At 34.4% G+C, this 20,540-nt stretch overlaps 1 pseudogene; it reads left to right on the forward strand.

Moving 5' to 3' along the window:
• The first annotated feature begins 19,428 nt into the window (after positions 1 to 19,428).
• LOC149157138 (uncharacterized) lies at positions 19,429 to 20,205 on the forward strand (annotated as a pseudogene).
• Positions 20,206 to 20,540: the final 335 nt, after the last annotated feature.

Here is a 20,540-nt window from a genome sequence, read left to right on the forward strand (position 1 = left end):
TATTAAATAATACTTAAATAAAATTTTACTCTTTTAAATATTAAAAAAATAATAATTTTATTATTTTCAAATTACATGTAAATTTAAATTCTATTTAAACTTCAAGCCATAATACAATGCATGGATTCAGTATAACCCTCAAGGCATCATGCGCAAAGTCCAAAGCGAAAGCTAGTGAAGAGGACTGATGTGAAGTTATGCAATTAATATATATTCTTTATAAATTCTCTTACAAGTTAAAATAAAAATATCACAAATTAAGTAATGTAATATATATATTTTTTAAATTAAATAAAAAATATAATATTAAATGGCATTATAGTCGCCCTATGCTATGGTTTTACTCGTTTCATGATATGCAATTAATATATATTTTTTTTATAAATTTTCTTATAAGTTAAATAAAAATATATACTTTCACAAATAAAATAAAATAATATATATTTTTCTATAAATTAAATATAAAATATAGTATTGATTATGAGATTTTAGATAGATGTTGATTAGGTGTTTTGTTAAAAAAAAATTTAATGTGAAATAACTAATTCAATTTCCTACCATTAAACATTATAAAGATATAATTCTACCAAACTTACAATATATATAATATTATAATATTAAATAATATTATAGTGACCTATACAATGGTTTTACTCATTTCATAATATCTTATTAATGGAGTGAGAAAGTGTCCCATGCTCATAAGAGGATGGGAAAGTGTATGTTCTTCCCTTTATAAATTTTCATTAAGATCTTTCTAAAAACTTAAAAATATCATATTTCTTTTATCATTTTGAAAAAAAACCACTTTAAGAGAATGGATATATTCTTTCTCCAAAAGATGACATTGACCCCAAAAAAGAAAAGACAAAAAAGGAAAAAAAGAAGATTAAGAAAAAGTAAAAAGATATGGAGATACTCACTAGTTGGATCCTCTGAGAAATCTAGACAAAATTTCTCTCAAAAATAATTGTAAAGTCGAGTGAAATATTAGATTCCCTCACAAGTGATTATAAAGTAAACATTGAAGTCTTAGATGAAGGTCTCACTTTCTATTACTAATTCATTTTATCTAATTATCTTATCAACCCCACTTTCTAGGTGTTTCTCACACATGATCATAGACAGTAATGTAATGTATTAATTTTCTCGAAGCTTATCATAGATGGCCATATTGAGTTTAATATTAGGTTAATTAAAGATAGTAAAAAAAAGATATTATATATTATTATTTTATTAACATTCTACTTTCTACAAACGTATTGTACGTGGTCAAATTGGATTAATTAAAGATGTTGGAAAATAATATAATACGTCTATTGAATAGAATAAGTAAAATAATATAATACGTCTAATGAATAGAATAAGTAAAAATTTATTTCATGTCTAGAATTATATTTTTAAAGTAAAATTGAGATAAAGAAAAATAAGAAAATAAGAAAATATATTTATGATTTAATATAAATTTGAGATAATTTAAAATATTTAAAATAATAATAATTCTATATTTATAATTTATTATAAATGAAATATATATATATATATTTTTAAGAAATTAAGAAAAAGATTTATAAGTAAAAGAAAATAAAACCTCAAAAAATAATATTATGATTAAAAATATAAAAGTGAAAATAACTTATGATTTATATCTATTAAATTTAAAAAGTAAATGATTAACCTTTATTATTAAGACATTAGTTTGTTTGTTTTTTTTGTTTTTTGTTTTTTTTTTTTATTTTTTATATGACTAATATAAATATTTGGAAATATTTTTAATGGTATCTTATATAAGTTGTTTGGAAATAATTATCTATGTGTGAGGGTTAATTAATTTTATATAGAATAATGATCAAACACACACATGGATATGGATGTAAAAAACACATTCACATTTAAAAAAATAAAAGGTCGAGTAGAATTGGTGTTGTAGGATTGATCTTATGGAAAATAAATTTAGGATGACTATACCACAAATTAGTAAAATCATTTCTATTGGGGTGTGCAATAACTTAATCCAACTTGATCATTGGTATAAAACCTAAATCAATGTGGTAAATATTGATCTATATGATACCATTGAGTTATCACCAATGTTTGAATCTATGATATTTTCTGATGTCCAAGCTAATATAACCTCAAATGAATCAAGGATATAATATGTCAACATATTCTCAACCTAATTTTTCGCATGACATTTCATGTTGCTTTGTATCATCTGACAATTTTTTGAATATTGTTTGTAGGTATAATAATTTGTTTATATACTAATTGTTATGTGGGATAAATAGGGGAGAGGAACAAAAAAAAAGTAATAGAGAGGAACATAGAAACTTGGGAAGTCACGAGAAGCTTCATGGAAATAAAATTCTTCTTACTACCAAGAAAAATTGGATATTTTCCCCACATAATTTGTTGCTCAAATTTGACTTCTCAACCATTACTTGGATGTGCAATTGCTTCTCTACCACATCATTTTTTATTTCTCATATCATGGCCCCCTTGAATTTCTTCAAATCATCTAGAGGATCGAGTCAAGGCTTTACCCCCTTTCATCTTATTATTTATAAATCATAAGGAATCCATGGGAAGAACTTCACTGAAAAGTATAAATGAATGGTTATTAAAAGGGGTTAAAATCTCTTTCATCATCCTTGAATTCTCGTTCTCATTTTAGTGATGATACTATGATGATGAGAGAAACCTACAATTCAAATTTAAAATTTAAGTAGACATACAATTTAGAGATAAACCAAAAATACAATAAAAATGGTAGTTTTATTTTTCTCGTCTAAAATTATATCTCATTATAGTTGACAACATCATCTTAAATTCTATTGGTTCTTTAAAGGTAATGTTGATAACATATATTTTTAGGTCCTTTTTTAACTTGAAATTTCTCTCATTTGAAAAGACTTATATCACCCATAAGCAAATGACATAGTAGAAACATTTAACAAGATTTTGGAGCATAGGTTTTAAAAGGTATATAATGTCAAAAAAGATGATTGCATGAGAGGATTATTGTGGTCGTATGGGATTCTAGAGAAACATATAAAAGGATGATGAAGCACACACTAATTACAATTTATATATGAAAAATAAGTTGCTATGTTCGTGAAGTTTGCCATATTTAAATCTAGGGATAACACTAGTGATGAATAAGAAATATGAATAATTATATAATATTTAAAAGGGCGACTATAAAAGCTAGTTATAATTAAAAAATATAGGTTCATTTTGGGGTTTAAATCAAAATTCAAGAAATTGACTAATCTTTTCTTTGGAAAAACCATGGAAAATTAGCCCACTTACGAATATTAACCCCTAAAATTTTCCTTGGGCATGGGATGAAAATACTATCCACAATGAAACATTTGTAACTAGATCCCTATATTTTTTGTATGACATGAGGTATTTGAAAATCCTTGAATGTTTTATGTTGGATCAATAGTATTGAATGTTAGTGGATCCATTCAATAGTATGTTGGATTTCATTTACCTCCATGCCTAGCATCCATACGAGACATACAATAGTTAGTGGATCAAGTATTATAGACAAAAAAATAAAAACCAATTATAAATAAATTACCTACATTAAATAGAGGGATTCCACATTTCATAGGAGAAATTGAAGAAACCTATACAAAGTTAATTGAGAACTTCAAAGAGTTCAATGCCACTTTGGGGAAAGACATGTCATTGTTAGTGCATTTTTTGTGACTAAGTTGAGAGAAATAAATTGATAATAGTTGAGCCCTATTAGTTTTCTAATTTATTATATCACATAGATCTTATACTTAGAAGGATCAAACGCACCTTTCTAAATTGGCACAATAATTTTTTTACACAAAAACATGTACCCATTTATATAATTTATTATAACAATTCCATAACTAATTATAATTAATATTAGATTGTATAATATGTATATAATATATAACATAAAGAATTGAATTAGAATGTATAAAAATAACCGTAAATTTAGTTGAATAAATCATTTATAAAATTACATGAAAATGATATATATAGTATATTCAATCCTAAGAAATAGAATGACTATTCTTCTCTTGATTCCCATATATATATATATAAATAATATGAATATATTTTTATAAGATTTCAAATAAAATGCTATTATGAAAACACCAAAGCATATTACTATGCATCTATTCTCTATCACCTATCACCTCAGAAGAATATATGAAGAGCCCTTAGAAAGTTAATAACTCAATGAAAAAGGGGTAGGGAGAATAATTACCATATAAATTATACTTATACTTACCCATTTAATGGTAATATGGGCTCATTAATGTCACTTTGAATTGATTATTCACTAGCATAACTTCGTATTTCAGACTTAATGGTCATATGGGCTGTTAATGTCACTTTGAATTGATTCTTCACTAGCATAAGGCATAACTTTGTATGTTAAGCTTAATGGTCATATGGGTTCGTTAATGTCACTTTGAATTGATTCTTAACTAGCGTAAGGGATAACTTTGTACGTCAAGCACTAGTGCCTTGCAACTGATAAATAATAGAAGTATTCATGTTATAGTTAAGAAATTAGGAATGAAATAACTTGGATTATGTATATCTATTCGATTTAAGAAGAAAATCCCTCAGAAATTTTGTGAATGTTTTACTTAAATTAAGCTTCTTTTTACTTACACACTTGTTATAACTAATATAATTATTTGTATTTTTATTTGTATTTTACATGGGTTGTTTGCAAACAATTATATTGTATGTGAGGATTAATTAATATTATAGAACAAGAATCGAACACACAAAAATAAATAGAGGATCAAATGCATTAGTAGAGGTAGTTCCCTAGGATTGACTTTATGAAATATATTAGACGATGACTATGCCCTAAATCATAGAGTTGTTTCCATTGAGGCATGTAATAACTTAATTCAAATTAATTACTACTGCAAAATTTAGATTGATATGGTCAATGTTATCACCTAATTGATAAAGAATTTCAATTTTAAGAGCAATACAATATCAACGAGCTATCATCAATGTGTCAACCACTGTCATCTTCTAATCTCCGAGCTAATATAACCCAAAATATATTAGGGATTTAATTTTTTTTAGTGCATCCTCAACCTAATGTTCAACATGGCCTTTCATGTTGCTTTATAACATATGATAATTGTTTGAATACTCTTTGTAGGTATATTAATTTATTAATATTCAAATGGTTATATGGGTTAAAAAGGGAACATAAACAATATGCTAACCAAAAGGAGCATAGAAACTTGGGAAGTTATGGGGAGCTTCAAGAAATTCATGGAAATACAATTATTTTTTATATGAAGGAAGATATGATTATTTTTTTAACAAAAGAGTCCAAGAATATTACATGCCTTTTCCTCAAAAGGATTCTGGGTGAAAACAAGGTCAAACCTTGTAATTCTAGTTGATCCAATGAAGATCATGGTATCTTTAGTAGTTTTTCAATTAAGAAGTCTAATATGGAAATTTGACCCTATGAAAAAATTGTAAACAGATGGATCTTGGAAAACTAGAAGCCCAAGGGAGGTTTCATAATTTCTCTTATTGTTTAAGGGTATTTCTTAGTTATTCTTGGTTCATAGAAAGAAAGAAAGAAACAAGATTTTTTTTAGCATGGCCCATTATTCCTTACTCGAGTCGTTATTTTCATGAGTTATTGGGTGATTAGCTTGACTAATTTTCTTGTTTAACTCCTCAAAGGCCTTCTATTGACCCTTTCCCTATTAGAAATTCTTTCCGTTTGTTGTTATGGCAAAGAGTGGTGTTGTTATTGATGTTTCATGAAGTGCTATGATGGCTCCCCTAAAACTCCTAACCTCAAAAGCATTAGTAGACACCTCCCACTTCATGATGGATTCCATCTTGGAAGGATCTATCTTCAACTCTTCTACACCAATCTCATATACTAAATACACCAAGGATTATTGTAGAAAATCACATTTCTTGAGATGTTTTAGTAGTTGATGCTTCTTCAATGTCTTTATCAGCTACATTAAATGTGAGATATGTTCCTCCTTTGTAGTAATGTATATTGTTATATCATCCAAATACATAATAAAAAAATAATCTAAATATGGGAGAAATCCATCTTTCATTAATGTCATGAACATACTTGGAATTGCATAAACCAAATAGCATGACTAACCACTCACACAAAACTTTTATGGCTCTTAAGGAAACTTTCTAAGTATATTCTTCTTTGACTCAAACTTGGTGATACCCTAATTTTAAGTCCATTTTGGTAAAGTATTTTTCTTGCTACAATTGGTCCAACAAATCATCTATCCTTAGTATGAGGTACCTATTATTTAGCATTATTTCGTTCAATCCCTTGTAATCAATGAAAATTTTCCAAGTCCCATATTTCTTTGGCACAATTATGATGGATGACCCACAGGGTGAAGTATTTGGTCAAATAACACCCTGCTTTAGTAACTGCTACAATTGCTTCTTCACCTCATTTCATTCTGTTACATACTTCCTGTATAGCCCAATGTTTGGAATCTAAGAGTCTGACAACAACATGTTCCACTTCCCTGTATGCATGTAGCAACTCTTCTAGTTGTTTTCTATGTTCCTTAGTGTTGAAGAAAGTGTTGTCATTTATGTCAAAGTTTGTTCATTGATGTTAAGAAAACACATTGTGATCACTGATGAGATGTAGCCTATCCTTGAAGGTAATGTTTCTACAGGTAAAGTGTTCAAAATAAGATGAAAAGTGGTCAGTTGGATACACCTCCGCGAGACCTTTCTAGGAGCATATGGCACTTTAGAAAACTCCTAAGGGATCAGGAGTTATGGAGGTTCAAAAGCTTGGGCAGGGTTCTAAATATTCTTAGTTCCACAAGCTAACAAAATGCGCAAGAGATGCATTTTTCCTATCATATGACTATTAAATTGATGTTTTGTCATAGAATTGTTGGTTGGAGAAGTCATGGAGGCATGGAGCAGGGAGTCACAATTGACATAACCTGTGGGATGGGAAAACTTCCGTCAAATGACTTCACATTTGTGCCTCGCCAAGCTTGAAATAGGATCTTGGGAAGTGTTGGGCACGAGACGGAAGGTGCAGAGATAAACTTCGCAGGGATGGTAAATGAAGTAAATCAACCTTTGAGCCATTTTCACTTAAAAAATGATTTTGCCAAAAAACATAGGACCCCAGGTTCTCCACTATACTAGATGAAATGGCAATAATTACATGTGGAAAAACATGACTGAAGGATAATGGTGATGTGGCAACCAAGTGGCAAGATAGGTCAATGTGACGACACATGGCAGGACGTGGTAGGTGACGGGTGGCATGCATATTTGACACTTTTAGGTGTTCAAGTGGTCCTTTTCTGGGTACACAAGGTACCACTCAGCAGGTAACACGTGGTAGAGTGATGACGTGTGATGATAGGTAACATTGACATGGTTAAGTGTCGACGTGGCACCAATCACATTGCAACACATGGAAGAATGATTGACATCTAAGAGGATAATCTAGCAAGTGAGACATGTAAATGTGTTGTGCCAGTTTTTAGTTGAGTAAGTTATAATACCTCGGCATGATGAGAATGAAGTGGAGACAAAAGGTTCCATACGGGAGGAACTTGATGGAAAACCATCTGTTAGTTGACACATAATGCACCACACTAGGTTTAAATGGATGCAAGCATAGAAGGTTGGCTCTAGATGGAAAGCGCTAGACAGAAAAATTCTCTGGCACAAAAAATATGTCCTATAACATGAATTTCATGCCCCAAACACTTTTTGGTTAACAAAGAAAAGCATTGCAAAACATGGAATTCAGGACCCTCTTCCGTACTAAGACGGGAGGATGCCAACTGGTAGTGATGCAACAAGATAGAAAATGTGGCCTAATGATAAGAGGACATGTGGTAGACATGTAGCGATGACATGATTGAGTGGTGATGTGGCACTCCGTGAGAGTGACACATGGCAGTTGGAAATGGCCATATTGGGTGGCCAAGTGGGCCAAATCAAAGTGACACATGGAACCACTCAGAGAATTCCATGTGGAAAATATGACATCCTCTGATGATGTGGCATATCCTCTAGATTCATTCTAAGGGGCCGATTTGTAAGTATTTTTTCCTTTAGACTTAACCTTGTAGTTTTAAGCCTTCAGACATATAGAGCATGGAGCCAATCGTCGGAGAACTCGGAGACTGAAATAAATGTGGATGGTTGATAAGCACCCTTTGTGCTTCAGTTGTTGATTCCAGGCCTCAATAATATGCAGAAAGATCTAAAGGCTAAGGGCATGACACTATTTGAAACTTGACATTCTGCCTTGTAAATTTGGCATTCCAACGCCAGAATTAAAATAGATATAAAATTAGAATGACATGTCGATTAAATTCAACATAGTTTAATTTAAATTAAGTTATGATATTGAAACAGAGGTGAACAACCAGTTCAAGCTGAATAAAAGAGAATCAAAACAACGATGTGGACAATAATTACTTTAAAGAACATAGTTGAAGTGAAACTAATTGATAAACCCAATATTAACAAATCATCTGAGAATAGAAGTAGCTCTAAATCTATATAAAAATAACAATACAAAGATTGTATATGAGAATTGTGTGCCTTGAGAGAGAGCAACGAATAGGTGTTTGAGTGATAAAAACAAATAATTTATTTATGAATGTATGACAGAGAAACCCTTTTGATCTGAGTTTGAAAATTTATGAAAGATGGATCTAAAGGGTTGTGTAGGTAGGTGCTTGCAAAATGGGAGTTGGAGCTTTCTTTTAGTTGGTGCTAATAAATAGGGAGTTGGTGCCTAAAAAATGAGCAAGTTGGTGCTTGCAAAGAGAGAAAGAAGGTTGAAGCCTTCAGTATGTTGTAGCCTACATAAATTGGTGTAATATGAATTTGTAGCTTTATTTTGTATCATAATTAATAATATTTTATGGTTTTCCTAGATGGGTTTCTACATTAATATCTTTTGTCTAGATTTATGGTTTTTGTGTGTTGATCATTATTGTGTTGCTAAGTATTTTTACTTTGAGCAAGGAATTTTGAAAATTTTAAAATATTGATTCATGCCCCTCTCAGTATTTTCCTGGTTTTTAACAATTGGTATTAGAGCCAAGTTCCTTTAGGAACAATTTAATAAATATAAGAAAAATCATGGACAATGTCTAACCAGGATGGAGGACACACCAACAAGGCTCCTATGTTCACTGGAACAAACCATACAATTTGGAATGTAAGAATGAATACTTACAGTCTCTTGGAGCAGGTGTCTAGGACACAACGCAAGATGGCTGTGTAAAGCCACCAATTATAATTACCAAAAATGACAAGCTTGAATTCACCTATAATTCTAAAGTAATGAATACACTCCTTGCTAGGTTGTCTGAATTTGAATTGGTCAAATTCATGGACTACACCATCGCCAAGGAAATATGGGCCAAAATGAGCATTTTCTCTGAAGGGAACAATAAAGTAAAGAAGGCTAAACTTCAAGGTTGTAGAATGTAGTTTGAAACCCTAAAAATGCACGAGGATGATGAAATAGAAAAAATATTCCTTTAAGTTGATGAAGTAGTCAATACTATAAGAGGACTTGATGAAAAACTAGACAAGTCAGTTATAATTCAAAAGGTGTTGAGGTCACTGCTTGAAAGATACAATCCCAAGGTATCATCTATTGAAGAATTTACATATCTCAACACTCGATTATTGGATAAATTGCATGGAACATTAACTTCCTATTAAATGAAAATTGCAAAAGGAAGAACTACAACAAGGGAGACAACCTTCAAAGTAGACAAAATGCCAAATGAAATAGATCAAGATGACTCGTGCTATGAATCATATGAAAAAGAGGAAAAATTTGCTAGAAAATTGAAAAGAGGATCAAGTAAATATAAAGGTAAGTTTCCTTTCAAGTGTGTCAAGTGTGGTAAAGTAGGTCATCATGAATCTAAGTTTCCATAAAAGAAAAATAATAATTAACATGAACATAAGGATAAGTATATAAAAGTAAATAAGGAGAAGAAGATATATAAAAAAAAGAGTTTTTTTACTCAAGATGATAACAGTTCCTCAGAAGATGAAGATGCTCAATCCTCTAATGAGGAAAAAGCTAAAGGAGATACAAAGGATTTTATGCTTATCACTTTAGACAACCTAGAAGAAGAACATGTAGAGTTTGATGAAGAAGTGGTTGAAGTAGACTTGGAAGGTGAACTAATTAGTGATTTAAAAGAAATTTAGAGGCTAAGGAAGAAGAATAATATACAAAAGAGATGTTGGAAAACTTTGAAAATTTGGCACCTCTTCTTTTGAAAATTGAGGAAGCCAAGAAAATTGAAGATAATTTGATGGAGCAGTTAAAATAAAAAGACAAGGGATGTGAAAATATTAAGGAGGAGGTTGTCACCCTCAGAAAAGAGTTAGAAAATCTAAATAATTTTTTTATCAAAGGGACTAGAAAATTAGATGAAATTATGAATGTTCAAAGATCCCCTCATATAAAAATTGTTTTGGGCTATAAAGGACACTCAAATTTAACAACAATCAAAACCAAGGAACCCAACTACTTTGTTGAAATAGTCAAGGTACCAGAATGTGGTGTTAATAACTATTTTGTTCATAAACAAAAGGAGAAACAAATAAAAAATAAGGAAAACAAGATAAAAACGAATAAAAATCAACAACAAAAATTAAATGCAAGAAACAACCATAGATTTCAACAAAGAATTGTTGTGCTTCCAAGGAGAATACAACAATAATTTAGCAAGTATATTTCTCCCAAGTATGAAAATATTTTTCATGGTTATTGCTTTACATGCATAGACTATGGACATAAAGCTACAAGTTGTAGACTATATTTAAGAAATAGGGAAATCATATATGAAAGAAATATATTCTACCAGTCAAATAACATATTTTCCATATTAAAGAGAAATATACCCAAGTACAATAATTTTATTTATTTATTTATTTTATTTTTTTGAACCAAAGATCACACTAAGTGGGGGGATGTTGAATCAATGTGGCAACAATTTTACCATTTCACAATGTTTCATTAATGAACAACTATATATTAATGAATCATAACCATTTGCAACATATTGATAAATATATCAATGAATCATAAAGCTACCATCACATGAAAAATACATCAAGAAGCCATCACATCAACATAAAGATACACAATTTTTTATGTGGAAACCCACATGGGAGAAAAATAAAAATTCTTTTACTTATTCTTCAATTCATTACATAGATTTGCAAACACCAACCTACTAGAGGAACCCACCGCAAAAAATATGCAAGCAACTACTTGCAATAGGGTACAACCTGATTGAGGCACCAACCTTGAAAGTGTGCAAGAAGAAACTTGTTGTAGGTTACAACCTGATTGAGGAACCAACCTTGATGATGAGAAAAATCTGACTTTCTCTAAGATCCAACCTGATTGAGGCACCGACCTAAATGATGAGCAAGCTCTAACTTGCTTTAGGCTCCGACCTGATTGAGGAACCAACCTTGATGATGAGAAATATCCAACTTTCTCTAGGCTCCAACCGAATTGAGGCGGCAACCTTAGCGGAGGCACCCACCTCCTTCTTCAAGTTTTTGTGGGACTCTTTTCAAAATATTGCAAACTAGATCTACTTTCTCTTCATATATAAAATTAAAATAGAATAACGTACTACTATCAAACTAATGTCAACATCCTATCACATCCTGCCCAAACTCCGTTCCAACCTACTTGTCCATTTGATCACATGAGAACCATCTCAGAACTACTTCTTTCCATATACTTGATATTGACAACTACACCTTGTTCATCAATCTCAAAAACACATACCACTAATTTTGAACATTAAAACATCATTAAGGCTTTTTATGCCTCAAGTATTGTTCACCACTGTCCCCCGATCAACACACTTTTCCCAGGATCCAATTTGGACTTTTAATGAGCCCAGAAAAACCCAAAAAACATATAAACCTAAAAATCAAATTAACCATTATAAAAAATTCCCCTTTTAGGGCATGTTCTACAAAATGGGTAGTTTTCGACGCTAAATCTACAAAATGACCATTTATGGTGGTCTAATAATTTGACAAAATGACCATTTATGATTGTCTAATAATTTGTAAAATGACCATTGATAGCAAGAATAAAAATTAGTTTATAAGATGACAATCACTAGGATTCAAACATGGGCATCAGCCAACACAACACAAAAACATGGCCAATAGACCCATGTTATGTTGCTTGATATACCATGCCACAACCTTTGTTTTATTGTGACTTCCAGTCTTTGAAGGATGACCATCAGGATTCTACCCGTCCACAATATAGTTCAAATATACATCACTACTCACATATCATGACTTGTCAATCATGTTATGGTTTGGGAAAATAGTACCATAATAAAAAAATAATGCCCCTCGGGCTCACCCAAAACAACTCTTAAATGATGCCTCTCGAGTTCGGCCTGTAGACACTACAATGATGCCTCTTAGGCACACCCTATCAATACCCAAATGATGTTTTTTGGGCTTGTCCTATCAACATGCAAACAATGCCTCTCAAGCTCGATCTATCAACACCCAAAAGGTACCTCTTAGGTTTGGCCTATAAACATTACACGATGCTTCTTAAGCTCAACCTATAAACATTGTAATGATGCCTCTCAGCTCAACTTGTAAAGATTGCAATGATGATGCTCCTTGGGATCTTTCAGATAACACTTTAATAAAACACGATCCTTCTTAGGCGTGACTAATCAACATAATGACAACGATTCCCCTCAAGCATGACTAAATTATTATTGCATTAATGATGCCCCTATGAGGTCACTTAAATCAAGATGGCTACAACGATCATTAGAGAAATTTTGAGGTCTAAAATGGGACTCAAAACAAAAATGTACAGCCAAATCAACTTTATAAGAACCAATAGGAATTAAGATGATGACGTCAACCATGGGGGATGGTTCACCATTTTTGGAGTAAAAAAGTAAAAAGATTAAAAAATAAAAAATTGTTTTTTCAACTAATATTTTCGACTTATCTCCATACAATTTTAGTCAAATTACGAGCGGGAGAACTCGTTGGATGCAGAATTTAATTCCTCATCTAAGGATAACCCATTTTACATAATTTCAATGGATCCTGTTACACGAAAAATGAGAAATACATGAAAAACGTGATTGCAGTGATTGCGATCATGTTTACACCTTGCCAGAAATGAGAAATACTCTCTGGCCTCGCCACGGTTACACCTCGTGCAGAATTCGTGACAATCAACGACCACGATGCTCTACGCTCCAAATTAAGCGATTGCGCTGGGTCAACATTCTCGAATATTAACATGGGCAGGGGGTGGCAAAAAGTAGTTTGTCCAATCTGCCCATCACTAAATCAATGGCGAGGATCGATTGTGACACTCCCACCACATTCCCAAAACCACTACAAGGGGTGCATAATGACAATATGGGCCCCATCTCACATATATCCCTGACACCTACAACATTTTACCATGTCACCTAGACCCATTTAATCATCTTCAACATGTCATCGAGTTCTCCACGTTTTCCAATCGTACCATCTCGTTGCTCCCTTCACGTTCCCCTCCTTGAAATTTCAGAGTTGAGACTTTCGGGACACGTCATCCTGATCCTTACGACCCTGAAAATGCTCCTTTCCTACTCCCCTTAACCTTTGGGGAGAAACCACTGGGACATGTCATCCTGGTCCTTGCAACCCCGATGATTCTCCTCGCTTGCCCTTTTTTTGCACTCTCATGGGTGCTTCGGAGTTAATTCGTCGAGCTGACTTGTCAGGTGGGTCCTCCCCCCCCCCGACCAATGCGATTGTAACCATGAGCCTGTGGAGGCCACCATGTCCCAACCCCACGTCATCCCTTTCTCTTGACACAATCTTCCCCTTTGAGCTTACAAGATATAATCCTGCTAGATGAGCCATCGTATGGGTTCCATTCCTAGCTAATGGGGATGCTCTACACCTCTACGTTGTCGACCTAGCTAATCCGATGCACTGTCAACCTTGTTTTTCCTTTGTGTTGTTGAATAAAAGCTTCCAAGTTGTGGCCTCCGGGTCATATCACCCCTCCATTCACCCAATTGAGATAAGATGAAATTTGGGCATTCAATCCAGGGATTCCGTGATGAGAGTCATGTTAGACCAATTAGATATGGTTTATCCGATTAAGGCTATAACGCTAACTCTGACCCTGGAATCACAACAACACCGCCCAATGTAGAACTCCATCATAGCCCGAGTAAGGAGGTATCACCAAGTAATGAGTAATATTCTTGCTCATGAATCTGACAGTTTTCAACAAAGATTGCTCCCTTCTTGTGCACAATGCCATTAACCAACGAATCCATTTAAGGCTTGGATGTAATGGTTCTAAAAATTTCTAGATCTGTGCCAATGTTTAATCATGGGCCTTGAGGTTTACTAAAGCAGTTGCTGGTGCTATCCTCTTGATCTTAATCCAGGGTTAACTTTCCCAAATCCACAATATTCACAAGAGGTCGAGAAGGCCACAAGAGGTTCAACACTCATCGAAAAGATAAGGAATTCATCTTTTGGGTTTGAACATAGGCATGAGCCTTATGGACATGTGCACAATGGATAATTTCTTAACCTTTGAGAAATCCCCGTTTAGGGACAAGGAATTCCAGGCATGATTGCACTGGTGACCTTCCGGCTATCCCCTGCTAAGAGCTTGGTGACTCCTAAAGGTCGTCTAGCTCTCCTGTCACACACCGAGATACACCCTATGGTTTACAATGAACCTACAAGAAAGATTGTTTTACTTCTTAATGGTTTTAGGGGAATTTGTATAATATAAGGGATGCACACATCATCCCTCATAGAGGAGATAATATCCCTCAAACGTCATTGACGTTACAATCAATTCAAGCATGAAGTTGCCACAACATCTCAATGATAAGATGTTACATAGGGGATGGCTTCCAGTCTAGGAAGGTTCGACCACTATACAATTAGAGAAGAATTGCATCTATAAGATATACAAGGATATAATATCAAGTCAGTCCCTCTTATGAGACTATGTCCTACTCAAGAGAGCACATAGATACTTTGGGCCAAATCTTGGTCCAGTGGATATGTAGACCCAATACCAGGGCACTTATCACACCAGACTAAAAAAGCCTCTCATGTAAAGTAAGTTGAGAGAGGAGGTAATCCTCAACATTAGCACAATGCCACATAGATTGTAACATGGGATTGTAGCTAGTATATGCACACAGACCCTGTCAAAACAGGGTATCTTCAATGTATTCATCAAACTATAATAAGAGAAGTTCCTATGTTGATTATTATATGGTTTAATATAGATTCTTACGAACCATTGCAATGTCTTTAGCATTGCACCTTATGTTGTTCATATGTATCATATTAGAAACAAAAACATATATTTCATACAACACACCATTTCAAACCTGAAATGCAACACACATTCATTATCATTTAAAAAAATATAAAAGAACACTTATCTTGAATATTTTAGGGCAACTAATTCAGTGACTATGACTCTCCACCCAACCATAGACAACTGCAACAAGACCTCACTTGCAATTGTCACCCTTGAGCCAGATTCTAGAGAATGAGGGACCTTGCTGAAAGGAATAAAACACCAAATGCAAGCTGAAACAAGGACTCCATAGGTTATCCTTCCTCCACCCACCAACTACTTAGAAGTTAACGAATGTACATGGAATCTAGAGGCCAACATCCTCCACCCTCCAACTATCCAATGATGACCAACAAATACATGTAGGGAATCCAGAGGCTTGCTTCCTCCACCCTCTAGTTGTTCACATCCAATAATTTTAGGGAATCTAGAGACTTCCTCTCCACCCAAGGATGTTAAGGGATTCCAAGGAAATGAGTCTCCACCCTTTAAACAACAACACAATGCTTCCACCCACCTTGGGAAATTCCAAAATCCACCATAAAAACCACACAACAAGAAGGCTTCAGAGATCCTCCCTTCAGGATTCCAAGGAACAACCCTCTACCCTAGCCATCAAGGAACTCTAGAAAAAGACCATCTCCAACCTTTGGCTATACAGGGAATTGAGAGGCCATTAAAGTTTTTAAGATCTATTTTTGGATCTAGATTTGTTTGGGTATTTTGTTTTCCAAAGGCAGTGCGCTCAAAATATCACCTGGATTTTAATGCTACTGTCATTTTCACTATGCAATGGAAGCACTGTATTTTTTCTACCAATCAGATCAACTCTAATCTGGTTTTTTTTCGGTTCTTGTGAAATCAGGCTCAAGGCAATTTTTTGCTTAAGCCTCTAAAAGTTTGTGTTTAGTGGAGGAGTCGAAACAAAATCAAGAGTTGTGAATCGAAGGCCAGGATTTGAGATTTCCAAGAACTCGGTAAAATCTCAATATTGTTAATCGTTGTCAACACTTTCCTTTCAGAAGAGTGGAGCCTTAGTGCGCCAAGTTGAAAAATTTCTATTACCTCTCTTGTTGGTCGACGTTTGTGGAAGACATTTGATAAATATTGTTCAGTCCTTGAAACAATGCGGAGGTTGCAGGTTTGAAGTTTGTTGTTTAGTACTTGAAGCCACCAAAGAAGAGCGCAGAGGTTTTTGTGTTCGAGGTAAAATTCAATAGTCATTGAAGGGATAAAGACAGTTTAAAAATATCAAAGTAAGTTCTAAGGGCACCGTATATATTTTCCATAATTAATTTGCCCCTTTTTTAATTTGGCCATGGTTTTTTTTTTGTAAGTTAGTTTTTTCATTACTCAAAAGGTAGATACAAAGATGTAAAAATGCATGTGGTCTCACCCCAACCAAGTTTTTTGACCAATGTTATTACCATGCTACAAACAAAAGGAAAAATAACTGATGGAGAGATCCACAACCTTATAGGCATTACATACAAAAAAACAAAAAGAACTAGAAAGACACTAGTTACCATAGTCAGTCATCAAAAGTGATTGAAGCTGAATTATATGGCCTCATTCCTAGAGTAGAAGGAGGACGATATTGGCAGTTGACATGTTGCTCAAAGTGAGAAATCCAAGCTTCTAGCTTTTAGATCTTCTCGGTCAACATATACTATCATTGCAAAACAACCACAATTATTTCACGGACATGGCATTGAAAGTAATGGATTTTCTCTATCTTGGCCATAATTGCCTTGTGTTCTTCCCTTCAGACCCTATCCTGATATTCTAACATGTCCATGTAAGATTGTAACATCACCTGATATGTTGTAGTTCTCCCGATTCACCTAAATGATGCACGTCCAACAGACCCCACGCTACCCGTTCTTCTGCTCCGCCCCTGTGCCCTCGAAACTCGACCACGTCTTGCGCCTCTATGCCTACTACTTGCTCCACGACTTCCTTGAGCCAGGATCCTGCTATGCCCACCATCCACATGACCGACCAAAGATATTTTCCCACCACGTGCTCCACTAGCCCCGCACATGATGCCTCGCACAATTCCGGCACCATGGCTACTGCTATCAACACCCACTCTCACACCGCCACCCCAGACTCCATCAGGCACAATTGACCCCTCCCTAAGCTGGGACACTTCCACCTTCCCCTGAATAGGGGCATATGAGGAATGTAAACTCAACTTCATATTGATGGTCGTGTGATAACCCGGGCTCTCGAGACTAACCCAAATCAACACCGAGGACCACCCAATCAAACCCAAAACCACGCACCCAATTAGAATGCACTCTACAAATCATTAGACCTCCACCAAAAACCCAACACTCTACACCAAAGTCTAAGAACACAAGATAACCCAGCACCGATGGTCACCTCGACCTAGTTTCACCACGAAACAATCACAAATCCAGGCTAGCACTTCCAAAAAACCCTTTTCCTGGAAAGTCAAAAGGAACACCACCCAGATGCACACAATAAAATCTAGGAGTTCAGACTCCTAGAAACCTGACCGATGTCAGAGCCACTGGGCTTCGTCGAAGGGAGTTCTTTGACCAACAACCCCAGGAAGGAAAAATCCAGAAAATTTCTATCCCAGAGAGCCAAAACAAAGCCAACACCAAAGCCTTGGTCCAAGCAAAACCTCCCCCACTAGAAACCCTGGTACCGCTTGTAATAGAAACAAAGACCTTACACAAATAAACAAAGCACTGCCACCCATAATGCCAAAAAACTAAACCACAGTGGCCCAAGAAACCAACACCCAATACCATCTAGTTCTTCAACCAGCACACCCTCCAGCCAAGGAATGAAAAGGAAAGTTTCACCTAGAGCAGAAGGGAGAGAGTTGTTACCTTATTAAGCCCACAAGAGGAGCGATAAATGGATGACCGCCACCAAACCCACACGACCCGAAGAAATGTGAACACAGGTAAGTTTGTATCCCTCAAAGAGCCAAATAACACCCAGACTATTTCATGCTTCACACTACTTAACCACCGTAACGTCGGTGCCACGGATCCTCGAGACAATATTATTCCTTTGCACATAGGGAAGGGGTGATGTTTCACAATTTCAAATGCGAAGTAATTAACCACAGTGTAATGCAAGGGCTTAATGCCTGCCCTCCTCCACTCATTCCATATGATGAGTGTCATAATTCATGTGGTGTAGCATTCCAGGTGTCCAACATCACCATCAAGGATTCTCGTAATTTTTTTTAAAAGGAAGAAAGGGTATTTTAATACTCTTTATCAATAAGCTATTCTGGTTTTCAAAAATAAAAAATTGCCTGCATAATTTGTTTAGGAGGAGAAAGGTGCAGTAATTTTTTTATGGATTGTAAAAGAAGAGAACACCATATTATCAAAAGTTTCTTTGAAAAATTATTTGCGAGGAGGTTTCCAAGTGTTTTGTGAACTTTATTGGGCAAAAAAAAATGAATTTTTTTATTGATTTAAAAAGAGAATTGGGCAAAACTTATTGACTAGGGTAGAAAGAAGAATCTGGGATAATATTTTTTTTTTTTAACCACATGGTGAATTGGTAACTGCCAGTCCTAATCTATGGGAGACCTAGGATCAATCCTTGTAGCTGCCTCTATAACACTAGGACTACATCCAACTACTTGCATGTCGGATATACTAAGATCCTATGATTTTAGCAAGAGTTAGACTCATGCGCCGCCAAGACGGGATTGGTGAATCTGCTCCTTCAGCTACCACCACAGTAGGTCATGTACTCAATGAGATTTGAACCGTGGTCTCTTGAGCTTCGCCCAAGTAGACTTACCATTAAACCACACATCACTGTACAGAATCTAGGATAATATTATTGACATTTTCTTGCAAAAAATCTTGGTATTTTTTTACTAGGGCAAAAAGAAGTTTGGGCAATTTTTTTTTGGCATTCCGCAGTAGTTGTAAAATTTTGTTTTTGATATTATGGCGGAGTTAAGGATAATAGAGTTACTTACTCCATACAATTATCATACTTGGAAAAGAAAAATGCAACAATTGTTGCAATCTAAGGGGTTGTGGCAAACATTAAGTGAAAACCAACCAAATTTTACAAAAGAAGTTGAAAGATTTGCCTACAAGAATAAACTAGATGAAGCAATGGGGTTGATTGGGTTGCATGTTTCAAACAACCTATTATTTCATCTTGAAGAATGTTCAACTCCCAAAGAAAGTTGGGAAAAACTAGCTTCAGTATTTGGAGGTATCAATGAGTTTCATGCATTAGAATTGGAAACTAGATTATCAACCCTAGTAAATGATGAGCATGCATCTATTCAGGAGTATCTTTCTCAATTTAGGTATTTGTTGTCTCAATTAAAATCATGTGGCAAGGAGAAAAAATATGTTGAATGTATTTTCTTGATTTTGTCAAAACTAAAGGGTCCTTTTCAAGTTTTTACATCTACCTTCTATGCATCAAGGGGTTCCCTTGGTGGAAAATTACAAATACCCAGCTTTGAGATATTTTGTGATTGTTTCGTATGAGAAAAATATAAGCTCAATCAACTAGATGTTCTCTCTAGCTCTTCAAATAAAGCTTTGGTGGCTCATAACTACAAAGGTAAGCAAAAAGCTCAGTTTCAACCAAAGAAAAATTATGCAAAAGCCCGTGAGTCTCCCTCTAAGACTAAGAAGAATACTAAGTCTTCTCCTCCAGTTTCTAAGAATGAAGAATCCTCCTCAAAGACAAACAAAAAATAGGAAAAGAAGAAGACCAAAATAGATGAAATTTGTACTTTTTGTGGAAAATAGGGGCATATTGAAGCAAGATGTTGGAAAAAGTTGAATGCCTTAGAAGAGGCCATGAAGCAAGGGACATCATTTATCTGCCCAAGCCATACGTAAATGTACAGATAATTGGATACTTGATTCAGGAGCTTCATATCATATGACTCCTTCTCAAGACTTCATTCCCTCTACATCTCATAGCAACATCTCACAAATTGCAGTTGGTCTTCTACACTACTTTCTTGGCTTGCAAGTTCACCAATATTCATATGGAATCATCATCTTCCAACAGAAATATGATATTGATT

This window comes from Pinus tabuliformis, chromosome 9, assembly GCF_031772625.1.
Source record: "Pinus tabuliformis cultivar Carrire ecotype Pingquan chromosome 9, CPIR1, whole genome shotgun sequence".
In the NCBI taxonomy this organism is placed as follows: Eukaryota; Viridiplantae; Streptophyta; class Pinopsida; order Pinales; family Pinaceae; genus Pinus; species Pinus tabuliformis.